Consider the following 14,519-nt stretch of genomic DNA (forward strand, 5'->3'; position numbering starts at 1 on the left):
TTTAAAGGAAAGAAACATACAATACAACCAACACTTAATATGGTCAGATAATTGCACTGCACAATTCAAGAATGCAAGGATGTTTTATTGGTTGACAAGGATGCATATGACAAGCGGTGTACAATTTTTTTGGAATTTCACTGAGGCTGGACATGGTAAGGGAGAGCATGATGGTACAAGAGCATGTGTAAAGAGAGCCCTTGCTAGAGAATAATTGAAGTACAAAGGTGGTGTTGAGTTGATAGATGCAGAAACAATTGTGCGATGGTGTAAGTCTACGATGGGTCCAGGTAATCCAGGTACGTCAATGGTTCGTAGATATTTTTGGTTGATCACTGGATCTAACATTGAAAACTATCTAGATTGTTGTACAGTTGTAGGATCGAGTGACATGCATTGATTTATGAGTTCAAATGCAAGATCATTAGTAATTTATACGAGACAGATGGTATATTTTTGCTCTTAATGCATGTATTGTTTGTGGGAAGAATGTGAATGACAAGAGTGGGTTCACAAATGGTCTTGTAAACCGTCGGTTCCCATTGATACATATCAAATTCCCAAAGCACTACAATTTAGCCAGATGGAGACATCAGTGGATTTTGACCATGTATCCGACCTAGTGGATTCAGGTGATTTTTTGAGTTAATTTTTTTGCAAGTATTCTTTTTGGTTCATTTTGTTGTACATTATACTTTAATTTTGGTATTAATTATCACTTTATAAAATGCGGGTCATGTGTATGCAGTTGTTGCAGAAGAAAACAATAAAGAAGGAATGGATTACCTTTGTGTCGTTGTGTTGAGCTTAAAAGAAAATTGACAAACACAATCATTGACAGAGAGGGTATTGAGTACCCAATAGGGTATGTTGTCATGACAGGAACATGTCTTAGGAGATACCCTATCAAGAATTCGGATGTTTGGTTGTGCAAGGACTTTGAAACACACAGACATATTCTTCATTTCTCTAACCTTGTTGTTGCAACAAATATTCATTTGATGAAGTATCGTGGTAGACCTCATAACAATATTTTATGGAAATTTTATGAATCTGACCACGAGGAAATACTTGACACAATACGGGTTAGAGACAATCCTGAAAGCTCACTTGATTATCTTACGGTTCAGAGTAGAATAATTTTGAGAATTTTGTATATATCATCAGCGAATTGTTCTATATTCATTTTTTGTATATATAAATGCCCATGAGCTGATTTGTACATGTTTAGGGGCTTAATTTTATATATTTAAATGGCCATGAGCTGATTTGTACATATTTAGATGCCAAATTTTGTATATTAAAATGGCGATGAGTAGAAGCGCACATATTTAAATGCCATATTTTTTATATAAGCCCATGAGATGATTTGTAACACATTTTTTTGTATATTTGAATAGCCAAGAGTTGATTTGCCCATATTTAGAGGCACGGTTTTTAATAATATGTGACATTGTTTTGTGACTATTTTTCTGACTATGTTTTGAGTTTATGTGATGTGATAAGGTCAATCATAATCATTCTTGATAAGGTCAATCATGAGAATTCTTGATTCTTGTATAATCATGGAGAATTATTTGAGTCATCATTGGGTCATGGGAGTCATAGATTGAGTCTAGATACAATTTGAGCAAAAATTGTCATTATTGTCAAAAAAGTTGTCAAGCAACTTCTATATTGCATCGGTAGGGTATGGCTCTCGAGTTTCTGGCACATTGTGTAATGTCCTCTTACTGGTTTTTACATCAGATTTGATATTCCTTTTTTATTTTTAATGCAATACAACAAAATTTCCACCAAATAAAGATTTCTTTGAAAACCGCCAAATCAGGTATACCCGAAACAATGCCAAAAGTAACACAACTTTAGATATTCTTCATAAATCTGAGAATAAACATTTCCAGAAAAATTTTGGTAGCATAACGGCCTATAAAATGACACTTCCAGATCTGCAAAAGAGTTTTACAAAATATCTCCAAAAATGGAGTTCAATACAAAGCTCAACGGGCTCCAAAACAACACAAAAATAGCCCGGAAACACCAAAATCACTATCAAACTCACACAGAAAAAGAGTCACAACCCAACACACTTATTCCACTCTATTTTAACAGAAAAATGGCTGCAATACAGCAGAAAACCAAACTGATACATAAAACTTAACTGAAAACACAAACCCTTGCTGAAACACACTTGCGAACACACCCAAAACACACACAAATCTGCACTGTTTGGCACAAAGGCAAACTCTGCATGAGCTTGCACATGGAAGAGCCTCAAACTCCATCCTTAGCCTTCCTGGAAACCTGCAAACTCCCATCTTTGGGTCTCCTTCTCCACAGGTTTAGTAGCCTTTGAAGAACAACAAAGCAATGAGCAAAAATCAAGTCCAAGAATGAGCCCAAAATGTTTCCAAAACCTCTAAAAAGAGTGCATAACCCTAACTCATGACCAAGAGGGTAGAATAATTATATTTTCAATGATATTTAATTCCTCTCATCCCATTGGTTGCCAAAAATTAGACACTTTTCCCAAAAATTTATTTAAAACACCTCACCGCCATAGGAAAAGTTATTAATTTGAATTGTTTTGAAAAGGGGACATGACAAGTCCTCCCTCCCAAATATTGCTTGTCCTCAAGCAATGAAGTTTGGGATGTTCAATAATCTCTACTCCTTCCCAAGTTGCATCCTCTAATGGTAATCCCTTCCATTTGACTAGATGCTCTGTGATGTTTCTATTTCTCAATCTTCTTTCCCTTGTATCCAACACCTCCTCTGGTATTAAAACTAATTTCCCGTCATCATCAAGGGGTGGTAACTCTGTAGATACCATGACCTGCTGTCCAATAGCCTTCTTTAAGCAAGAAACATGAAAAACATTATGTATTTTTCTATTAGGTGGAAGCTCCAATTCATAAGCTACCTCTCCTATCTTTCTGATGATCTTATAGGGCCCATTAAACCTTGGCTTGAGCTTCTCTACCCCACTCCTCTTCAAGGTACTTTGCTTATATGGCTGCAACCTAACAAATACCAATTCTCCTACCTCAAAAACTCTTTTTGTTCTCTTTCTATCAGCATACAATTTTTGTTGATTTTGTGCATGTTGTAGATTATCCTTGAGAGACCTGAGTATGTTTTGGCTTTGCTTAATAAAATCATGTGCTGCGGGTACTCTACTATCTGAAAGTAATAGATCAACAAAGGAAAGGGCATCATAACCATAGAGAGCATGGAAAGGAGGCATACCAATAGACATATTATGAGAGGTATTGTAACAATACTCCCCTAGATGCAACCATTTTACCCAAGCATGTTGCTGATTTGAAACATAGTTCCTCAAGTATCCCTCTATCCATTTATTAACTATTTCTGTTTGTCCATCTGTTTGAGGATGATAGTTGGTACTAGGAGTGAGTTTTGTCCCTGTCAAATGAAAGAGTTCCTTCCAAAAAGAGCTGAGAAATCTACTATCTCTATCACTGACAATGTTCTTAGGCGAGCCATGTAATCTGAAAATTTCTTTGAAGAACAATTCTACCACTTGTGATGCCTTGAAATCAGATGCAATAGGAAAGAAATGTGCATACTTGGTTAGCCTATCTACTACCACGTATATGCAATCCTTACCTTGAGCCTTAGGCAAACCAGTAATGAAGTCCATGGAAATACTTTCCCATTTTTGTTCAGGAATGGGAAGTGGTTGCAATAACCCAGCTGGAAAAATCTGCTGACTCTTGTTTTGTTGGCATACCATGCATTCCTTAATGTGTTTTAGAACATCCTCCTTCATACCCTTCCACACAAAACTCTCTCGGATCTACCTATATGTTTTGAAATATCCTTGATCACCAACCAATGGTGTGTCATGAAAGGCCCTCAATATCGTTTCCTTAATCTTTGATCCTAGCACCAAAAATATCCTATTCTTGTAATAGATCAGCTCATCAATAACTTTGTATCTATTATCATCCACTAACTCATGCAATATTTTAGTGGCAAAGGAATCTTTAGCATACTCTGAAATTATGGAAACCTTCCAATCAGCAGAAATAGATGTTAAAGAACATAGAGTGGGCTTCCTTGAAAGAGCATCAACAACTACATTTTTCTTTCCTTTTACATACTCAATCTCAAAATCATAGGCTTGCAATTTACTCACCCATTTTTGTTGACGGTCATTCAAATCCCTTTGGTTTAAAAAGAACTTGAGGCTATTATGATCTGTCTTCACGACAAATCTCCCACATACCAAATATTGTCTGAATTTGTCAAGTGCATGCATGATAGCTAGCATTTCCTTGTCACAGATGGAATACCCTCTTTCTATTTGATTCAATTTTCTGCTCTCAAATGCTATTGGATGTCCCTTTTGAGTTAGGACAGCTCCTATACCTTCTCCAGAAGCATCACATTCAACAACAAAAGGTAAGGAGAAATCTGGAATTGCAAGTACGGGGCATGAACTCATCACCTCCTTAAGTTTATCAAATGTTTTCTATGCCATTTCTGTCCATACAAAGGCTCCTTTCTTAGTCAAATTAGTCAAAGGGGCAGCAAGCTAAGAAAATCCTTTGACAAACCTTCTATAGTAGCTACACAACCCAAAGAACCCCCTCAACTGTGTAAGACTGGTGGGTGGTGGCCAATCCAAAATTGCTTGAATCTTTTGTTGATCAACCTGTACTCCCTTGTAGCTTATAACATCCCAAGTATAGAATCTCAGTCAAACCAAACTCACATTTGGATAATTTAGCACAGAAGGATTGCTGCTCCAGGATGCCCAAAATAGTATCTATATGCTCTAAATGCTCTTTCCATGTTTTACTATAAATCAAAATATCATCAAAGAACACCAAAACAAATTTTCGAAGATGCTTGTTGAATACCTTATTCATACAAGATTGGAATGTTGCTGGTGCATTAGTAAGACCAAAGGGCATAACAAGAAATTCAAAGTGCCCATAGTGACATCTAAAAGCAGTCTTTTCCACATCTTCCTTCCTCATGCGAATCTGATGGTAACCTAATCTCAAGTCAATTTTTGAAAAGTATAACGCACCATGTAACTCATCAATGAGCTCATCTATACGAGGTATGGGATACCTATTTTTTATGGTCTTCTTGTTTAGGGCCCTATAATCTATGCACATTCTCATTGTACCATCCTTTTTCTTCACAAGTACCACAGAAGATGCAAATGGGCTAGAGCTTGGCCTTATGAATCCCATGTCCAAGAGTTCCTTAATAGTCTTTTCTATTTCCTCTTTATAACCCCTTGGATGGCGGTATGGAGTAGTTATAACAAGTTTTGCACCTTGTTCTAATTCTATAACATGCTCAAATCCCCTATCTGGTGGTAATCCTGGGGGTAAATCATTGAAAACTAGACTATGCTTATCAAGAATTTTCTGAATTTCAAAATGAAAATTACCTTGTCCCTTGGAAGAGCTCGTGGGATGGATTATGATTCCTGTTGCCCATGCGACTTGTCCTCTTCGAAAGGTCCTCTCCATCCTCTTTGTAGTGACCACCCTGGGTGCTCCATTTGATAAGCCCCTTAATAGGACTTCTTTCCCATTGGACTGGAACTTGAATTCCATTGTTTGATGGTTCATGTAATAGCCCCTAATAGAGTGTAACCATTGAACACCCAATACAATATCTGTTTCTCCAATTCCAACAACATAGAAGTCATCACAAAGCTCATAGTCTCCCAAAGTCATCTTGAGTTGCTTTACCACATGTGTGCAAGGCATAGTGAATCCATCAGCTATAGTAACATTGAACCCTTCAAAATCTTATGCTTTCAGTCCTCTTTTTATGACAAACCCCTCATCTATAAAATTGTGAGTTACCCCACTATCTAGAAGGATTGTCATCCTCTGCCTTGCTAATACCCCTCGGATGCGGAAAGGATGATATCTCGGGACTCCTGATAATGCTGCTAAAGTGCCACCCTTGCTGATTTCTTTTTCTTTCTCTTCTTCTTCTTCTTCCTTAGTGTCATGAAATTCCTCATGCTCATCTGAATCAGATTCTGAAGCAACCTCAATATAGTGCACTTGACCTTTTCCCAAACACCTATGTCCTGGAACCCATGGCTCCCTACAGGTGAAACAAAGCTTTTTCCTTCGAAGTTCACTCTTAGTCTCTTCATCTACCTTCTTGTTTGCTGTATTTGTCACATTCTTTGCTGGTGGTGGTGAAAAAGTCTTTTTCTAAAAATTTCCCTTATGTTACCAAAGATTTGGAGGCTTTTGATTTGTCACTGGTTTCTTAGGCATGGAAGTTTCAAGCTGCAAACTTCTTTTTGATAGCTTCCTGTAAAGTTGAGGGTGAGAAAGCCTTAACCAAGCCCTTAATTGGATCCTCAAGACCATCAAGGAAAAAATAAATGATTCTCTTTTCAGATATATCAGGTACCATAACAACCACCTTTTGAAATTCTTCTACATACTCATTAACTGATTTGGTTTGTCTCAACTTTGACAATTCTTTAAAATACTCTTCCTCATCATTGAGATCAAATCTATCTATCACTCTTTGACTAAACTCATCAAAAGTAGTTACCTGACCATGGCCTTGAGTAGTCATTCCATGATACCACCAATCATAAGCTGCATCTTCCAAGTGTAGTGTTGCAAACTGAACAGCATCATGCTCCTTCATAGGATTAAGAGTGAAGAAGGTTTGTAACTTTTGTAACCATGTTGTAGCAGAAATTTTGCTTGTTCCATCAAAGGTAGGGGCTGCGAATTTGCTTATTTTATTTTTGAGTTCTCTTCCACTTATGTCCTGTTCTCTCCTATACTCTTTCTTGGGTAGCAAAGTGTTCATCATGTCCACATATTCTCTGAAAGGAACTGAACCCTTAAAGTCATCATCCAAGCCATTATAAGTGGCCTTCAATGCAACCAGATTTCTGGTAACCTCTTCCATAGGATTAATAGTTGCATTTGATACTGGTGTCTCATCTACAGGTAAGAATATACTTTTTTCTGATTTAGAGGATGTAGGTTCCAAACCTTTTGGCCCCTCTGAAGTGCTTCCTCTCTCATTAGTAGACCCTACTTCTTGAAGTTTTTCTGTTAATAACCGCAAGGCTTCTCTAGTCTCAGCCAGACTATCTGCAGTTTTCTTTTGGTTATTCTGGAGTTCTAAGAAAAATTGTTTATGCATCTCATCTGGGTCAGCCATTATTATCTTTTCTTTAGATTTTATATTTTTATCCTCAACCAAAGATTTGTACAAAATCTCCTTGTTCTTCTGTCGCTGCAAATACCTTTTTTCTCATTCACTTGGTTGCATGCAAAATGGTATAAACCCTCAGGCTGGCAAGATATTGGCTCTGATACCACTGTAATGTCCTCTTACTGGTTTTTACATCAGATTTGATATTCCTTTTTTATTTTTAATGCAATACAACAAAATTTCCACCAAATAAAGATTTCTTTGAAAACCGCCAAATCAGGTATACCCGAAACAATGCCAAAAGTAACACAACTTTAGATATTCTTCATAAATCTGAGAATAAACATTTTCAGAAAAAATTTCGTAGCATAACGGCCTATAAAATGACACTTCCAGATCTGCAAAAGAGTTTTACAAAATATCTCCAAAAATGGAGTTCAATACAAAGCTCAACGGGCTCCAAAACAACACAAAAATAGCCCGGAAACACCAAAATCACTATCAAACTCACATAGAAAAAGAGTCACGACCCAACACACTTATTCCACTCTATTTTAACAGCAAAATGGTTGCAATACAGCAGCAAACCAAACTGATACATAAAACTTAACTGAAAATACAAACCCTTGCTGAAACACACTTGCGAACACACCCAAAACACACACAAATCTGCACTGTTTGGCACAAAGGCAAACTCTGCATGAGCTTGCACATGGAAGAGCCTCAAACTCCATCCTTAGCCTTCTTGGAAACCTACAAACTCTCATCTTTGGGTCTCCTTCTCCATAGGTTTAGCAGCCTCTGAAGAACAACAAAGCAATGAGCAAAAATCAAGTCCAAGAATGAGCCCAAAATGTTTCCAAAACCTCTAAAAAGAGTGCATAACCCTAACTCACGACCAAGAGGGTAGAATAATTATATTTTCAATTATATTTAATTCCTCTCATTCCATTGGTTGCCAAAAATTAGACACTTTCCCAAAAATTTATTTAAAACACCTCACCGCCATAGGAAAAGTTATTAATTTGAATTGTTTTGAAAAGGGGACATGACACATTGGAGGCACAAAAGGAGTATGCTTAGCATAAACCTACCCACCCAGACACACTTGTGATGTTGGTTTGTGCCCACGATGAATGAGATAAAATCTAGCCTATCTTGCAACTTTGCATTGCATGCCACTGATGGTTTTTGCAGCAGGTGAAAAATGCTACCATTTGAAAATGGCTCTAAGTCATCAGAAACTGAGATAGGTCATTATATATGAGCCTCATGTGACCCTATAGGTTCAAATGTATAAATCATATGCATCCTAGATTGCGAGAAATAGTCCGTCAAAGTTTGACATTTTTTTGGACTCAGGGCACTAGAGAGATCACGTTGGTAGGGTATCGCTCTCGACATTTTGACGCATTGGGAGGCACAATAGGAGAATGCCTAGTATAAACCTTCCCACTTGGACATGCTCATTAAATTGGTTTGTTCCCATGATGAACAGAATCAAATCTATCCTATCTTGCAACTTTGCATTGTATGCCACTAACAGTTTTTGTAGCAGGTGAAAAAATGCTACCATTTAAAAATGGCTCCGAGGCATCAGAAACCGAGATAGGTCATTGTAGAGGAGCCTCACATGACCCTATAGGTTCAAATGGATCGATCATATGCAACATGGATTGTAAGAAATAGTTTGTCAAATTTTGACAGTTTTTTAGACTCAGGGCACTTGAGAGATCGCGTCAGTAGGGTATAGCTCTTAGCATCCTGGTGCTTTGGGAGGCACAAAAGGAGCATGCCTAGCATAAAACTGCCCACCCCGATGCACTCGTGATGTTGGTTTGTGCACACGACAAATAGAATCAATTCTATCCTATCTTTCAACTTTGCATTGCATGCAACTCACGGTTTTGCAGCAGGCAAAAATTTGCTACCAATTGAAAATGGCTCTGAGTCATCAGAAACTGAGATAGGCCATTGTAGACGAATCTCACGTGACCCTATAGGTTTAAATGGATCAAACTTATGTGTCCTAGATTAGAAGAAATAATATGTCAAAATTTTACATTTTTTTGGACTCGGGGCACTTGAGAGACCGCGCTGGTAATGTATGGCTTTGATGTAGAGTGGATTGTCTCTCACCGATTTGTACTACCTTGTCTAGGTATCTCCTCCAAGCTACACAAGAACCATCCAATTAGTATACACCTCACACCCTCCAAGGGTCTGCAAGACTTACCCTCTCTGACCTTCCCAAGGTCCGTAGGCTAGGATAAGCTCTCGTTGTTTTGTGAGTTTCATTTTCTTGGCTAGGAGACCTTATTTTTCCACTCCCTGTCACACTCAATCTGAGAGTTCAACCCCTCTACCACATTATCTTCATTCCCCACATTACACACATTAGGATGGATGACCTTGGGAGGATTCCCAACCCTATTCCTTACTCAGGATATTTTGACACTTACCGGTTTGGTGTTTTACAAACAGACTGCACTTTTAGGCCTAACCCATTCTAGTAGCCCTGTCAACGAGGTATTTTGTATTCACTGGCTAAACTTCCTAAGCAACCCTATGAACTCTTTTACATTCCAGATACCCTTTTGGGGTTTACATACAATATCTCAAAATTGGAGGTGGGTTTTGTCACTGACATATCTAACCCTTACCAGTTAACTAGGCCTAATTGCCCCTTTCCAGGTCTTACAAATAGGGATTGTTCAAAACTCCTTCACCGGTTTGATTGCCTAAGTGAATAGATGATATCTTGGGGTTTGTGCTTCCATATGGAATTCCACTCCAATCATACATCGCCTTCACCCACCGGAATCACCCAGTTAGGGTTGTTTATCCATATTCCTAACGCTTCCCAACTCAACGTGCCAAGCTTAGGGTATGGCGGCAAATCTCTTATTTGGCTTCCCCTATCTCAAAAATCAAAAAGAAAACATAGAATAAATTGCAACCTAACATTCCACAAAGTTTCAAAGTGTAAATCCACCATGGAACGTTAGGTTGGAGCCATTTTGCTCTCAAAACACCGGTTTTTAGGGCTCTTGGACCCGCCTGCAACAAAATGGAGTTTATTCACAAACTACAACACTTCAAGACTCCAAATCAAAAAAAAAAATGAAGGTAAGACACCAGAATAATAATCCATGTCCCTTTTTTGGGATTCTCGATTCGTACATGTTGTACAAACTTGCAAAGAACAACAAAAACTCGAAAGAACACACACAAATGGGAAACCAAAACAGTTTATTTGCTTCAGATCTTCAACAACCTTCAACAATTGATTATCATCGGTCTTTCCAAGCCTTATACTGGCCTTGGAGTAGTTACAAATGCTCACAACTGATTGTGACAACCAACTACTTGTTGGTGTATGAAAAATGTTGCAAAGTTGTTGTGAGAAACTTTTGCAATTTGTTGCATAGGTGAGCAAATTTGCTCAAACCCAAACTTGGTCACTCTCAAATGACTCATATGACCTTAACAATCTCAAAACAACATCAACCAACCTACATTAACCCAAAAACAACTTATCCTATTAAGTGCTCTACCTGGCACCCTTAAGAGCTCACAAGCCAACATTAGCGAAACAAGGACTCTTAAAGCCCTTACAATCATTTGAGCACACACTCTATGGCCTCTTAGCCTTATTACAAAAATTAAAAAAACATGATTCCAACATCTTGGAAACAAACTGAACAAAAATTGCTAAGTGCCCTTGCACCATACTCCCGGGGTAGGAAAAACTCAAGTCCCTTGAGTGGATAGGGCTTGAACAGTGGTTCCATGTTGTAGTATATCTCCTTCAGACATCCATGTAGCTTTAGATTCAGGGAGACCTGTCCATTTAACCAAGTAGTCTCTATAGACTCATTTCCTAGTCCTCTCGACAATCTTGGAATCCAAAATGCAATCCAATGTCATCGATTGCCTTGGAGGTAGGTCTTGTATCCAATCGACTTCTTCATAGCAGTAGTCTCTTCTTGGTTTGCAGCTGACTGAGTTCCCTTATACTGGAACAAATCACATACATGAAAGATTGGTGATATACCCAAGTTGGGTGGTAGTTCTACCGCATAGGCATTATTGCCATACTTACGCACAACTTTAAGAGGTACAATCTTCTTCATACATAGTTTTCTAGGCAGCCCCTGAGGAAGTCTTTCCTTTATCAGATAGGCCATAACGAGATCACCTATCTTGTAGTGTACTTCTCTTCTTGTTTTGTTTGCTTGTGTCTTGTATTTCTCATTGTTCTGTTGTAATGTTTTATTGACTTGTTCATGGATCTCCCTCATATTCTCTGCGAAGTTTTCACCTTGATCACTCCTATGGTTCATAGAACCGAGGTCTCTAAGTTCTAAGATACCCCTTGGATGACATCCATATACAATATCAAATGAACTTTGGCTTGTGCTTCTATTGATAGAGTCATTGTAGGCATACTCTGCTTGTCCCAATACTAGATCCCAAACTTGACCATGTTGTTTGGTGAGACATCTCAGTAAATTACCTAAGGACCTATTTACTACTTTGGTTTGACCATCAGGGAGCCTAAGGTAAGGGAGTTCTTCTACCTTTTGTTTTAACAACTCAAACCCCTTGTCTGATGCACTAGTCCACTTAAACTGATATTTTATCCCACCTTTTATGGTGTTCAAGATAGGTGCACACACATGGCTAAAACCTCTAATGAATTTCTTACAAAACGAAGCTAAACCATGGAAACTTCTTACATCTCCTATTGACTTAGGAGTAGGCCAATTCACTATGGCTTCCACTTTTTATGGATCCATTTTTAAACAACCATGAGAAACTACAAAACCAAGATACACCAATTCATTTTTGAAAAACTCACATTTATCCAAGTTGATCATTGAATTTTCTCGATGTAGCTTCCTCAAAAATTGATTCAGATGTTTGATATGCTCCTCCTTTGACCTGCTAAAAATCAAAATGTCATCAAAATAAACAATGACAAACTTACCAATGAACTCTGCAAGAACCTCACTCATGAGTCTCATGAAGGTGATAGGTGCATTTGTGAGCCCAAAGGGAATCACCAACCATTCATATAACCTCTCATTTGTTTTAAAGGTTGTCTTCCATTCATCACCAGGTCTGATCATATTATGATGATAGCCTGATTTCAAATCCACCTTAGAAAAGTAGTAAACTCCACCTAAGTAGTCCATTAGATCCTCAATCCTCGGTATTGGAAACCGGTATCTAATTGTAATTTTATTTATGGCCCTTGAATCAGTGCACATCCTCCACTTAGCATCTTTCTTAGGTGCGAAAATAGTAGGCACTGCACATAGACTTAAACTCTTCTTTATCAATCCCTTATCTAGCAATTCATGCACTTGCTTTGCTATTTCCTCATTTTGAGTAGGTGTCATTTTGTAAGAAGCTTTGTTTGGCAAAGTTGAAACGGGTATGAGGTCTATCTGATGGTTAACATCTCTCATAGGGGGTAAGGCATCTGGAATCTCATTGACAACTATATCTTTGTACCGGTCTAACATGATCTACACTTTTTGAGGTATCACCGATTTGGTTTCAGTCTTTGTCTCTTCTTTAGGTTTCACTATGAGAGCACATCCTTGGTTCCCTTCATGCTTCAACAACTTCAATAACTCTTTCCCACTGAGCAAGATAACGCTTGATCCAACATGTCTTTCTTCACCCTGATCAATCAAGGGATCCATTTGAAACTTTCTACCTTCCTTGGTGATAACATAGGAATTCTTCTCCCCATCATGTATGGCTTTGACATCATATTGCCAAGGGCGTCCTAACAGAAAGTGACATGCATCCATGGGTAATATGTCACATAACACACTATCCTTGTAATCTCCTATTTCAAAATCTACCCAAGCTTGCTCATCTACAAGCACATGCTGACCCTTACTCAACCAAGATACCTTATAGGGGGTGGTATGTGGCAACCTTATCAATTTTAGTTTGTCTACCATCTCAACTACTACAATGTTCTCAGTAGACCCTGAATCTACTATAACTTTACAAATCTTATCATGAGATATGCAGGTGGTTTTGAAAAGTGTCTTCCTTTGTGTAGGTTCTTTGGATTGTGGTACCTTCAATGAGGTCCTTCTTAGCATCAGGTTCTCTCCATCTAGGACTGGTCCTTCTTTGCTGATTGGTGAGGTAACACTTTGACAGTCTTCTTCTTGCACCAACTGATTTCTCTTGTCTCTCATGTGAGAGCTTGATGTATTTTCAGGACATCGGCTCATGGTATGCCCCACTTGATGACAATGGTAGCATTTTCCAGTGAAGACTGTGGTTCCTCTTCCCGAATTGCCAAATCTGCCTCTATAGTTATTTCTCCCTCTAGAGTTGCCTCTAAACTGTCCTCCTTTGTTAGAATTATCACCACTGTTCTCTGATTGGTTGCCTTCATCATTCTTGCTGAGATTATAGCCCCTTCCAAAGTTGTCTCTTCCTCTGTAACCTCTGCCTCTACCCCTTTGATTATGTTCACCTTTCCTTTTGATATTATCTTTTGCTCTCAAGGCTAAATGAAAGCATTTATGGCCTGTGTCAAATGCTATCATGTTGATCTCATCTTGAATGTTTTTTATAAGGCCATTTAAGTACCTTGCAACCTTCTCCACTTCTTCCTCTTGCTTCCTAGCTCTTAGGGTAAGTTTGTTGAACTCCTCTGTATAGGTACTCACATCCATTTCTCTTTGTTTCAGATTTTGCAACTTCTTGTGCATATGCACCTCATAATCTACAGGTAAGAATTGAGTTTTAATCTTGATCTTCATTCTCTCCCAAGAGATTATCTTCTTTCTCTTGGTTTGTTCTCTTTCTTCTTGCATCATGTTTTACCACATTAGGGTTAATTTCTTCAATCTTGACTTGGCCAAATTGACCCTCTTTTCTTCTGCAACTTCCTTGTATTCAAAATGATTGTTCAAGGCTTCTATCCAATCCAATAACTCTTCTCCATTTAGGCTTCCACTGTAGATAGGTAAACCTTTTATGTTCTCTTTATTGAGTGACTTGAGGGCATCCAAGAAGATTTGTTGATCTTTGTCCAACTCCTTCTTTTCTGTTATGACTCTTATCACATCTGCATCTTCATCATCAGTTTCATCACTCCATTCAGTGACTTCGCGCTTGCCTTTCATGGTTTCTTGCTCCCGGACTTCACTAAGCATGTCTTGGACCAACTTCCCGATGGCCTCTTGACTCATTGCCTTTGGTGGAATTTTGTTGCATTCTGACTCTACCTCTGGGTTTGACATATACCACTTTGTTTAATCAATTGGCTCCGATACCAAACT

Source organism: Cryptomeria japonica, chromosome 10, assembly GCF_030272615.1.
Source record: "Cryptomeria japonica chromosome 10, Sugi_1.0, whole genome shotgun sequence".
NCBI lineage: Eukaryota > Viridiplantae > Streptophyta > Pinopsida > Cupressales > Cupressaceae > Cryptomeria > Cryptomeria japonica.